Source organism: Penaeus monodon, chromosome 30 (genome assembly GCF_015228065.2).
Source record: "Penaeus monodon isolate SGIC_2016 chromosome 30, NSTDA_Pmon_1, whole genome shotgun sequence".
Classification (NCBI taxonomy): Eukaryota; Metazoa; Arthropoda; class Malacostraca; order Decapoda; family Penaeidae; genus Penaeus; species Penaeus monodon.
The window spans coordinates 857,410-857,738 of record NC_051415.1 but is presented as its reverse complement, the minus strand read 5'-3'; positions in this window follow the sequence as shown (position 1 = coordinate 857,738).

Genomic DNA, 329 nt, shown 5'->3' with positions numbered 1-329 from the left:
CATTGAAACTTGTATCAAGTTCCTAGAGCCATGAGACATTCCTGTGGCAGAGCCTTCAGTTCACTTCTGCGGTACAACATATTATCTAAAGGCCTGACAGAGTAGAGTCTCGCTATACAGGACTTTCCACTCCTGCTTAACATCACTGAACTCCGCTCCTTCACACTTTTTGCCATAACATAACAGTGCGCCCAGCCCCTGCGTCCTTGGTTCAGCCCAAAACACTCTTTTGCTGGACCCTCGGATCATGAGACGGCCTTCTTCAAGTTCAAAAACTTGCTTAATTAAGCCTCCGTCCTTGGCAACATTTTGACCCTCCCTCACCAGTG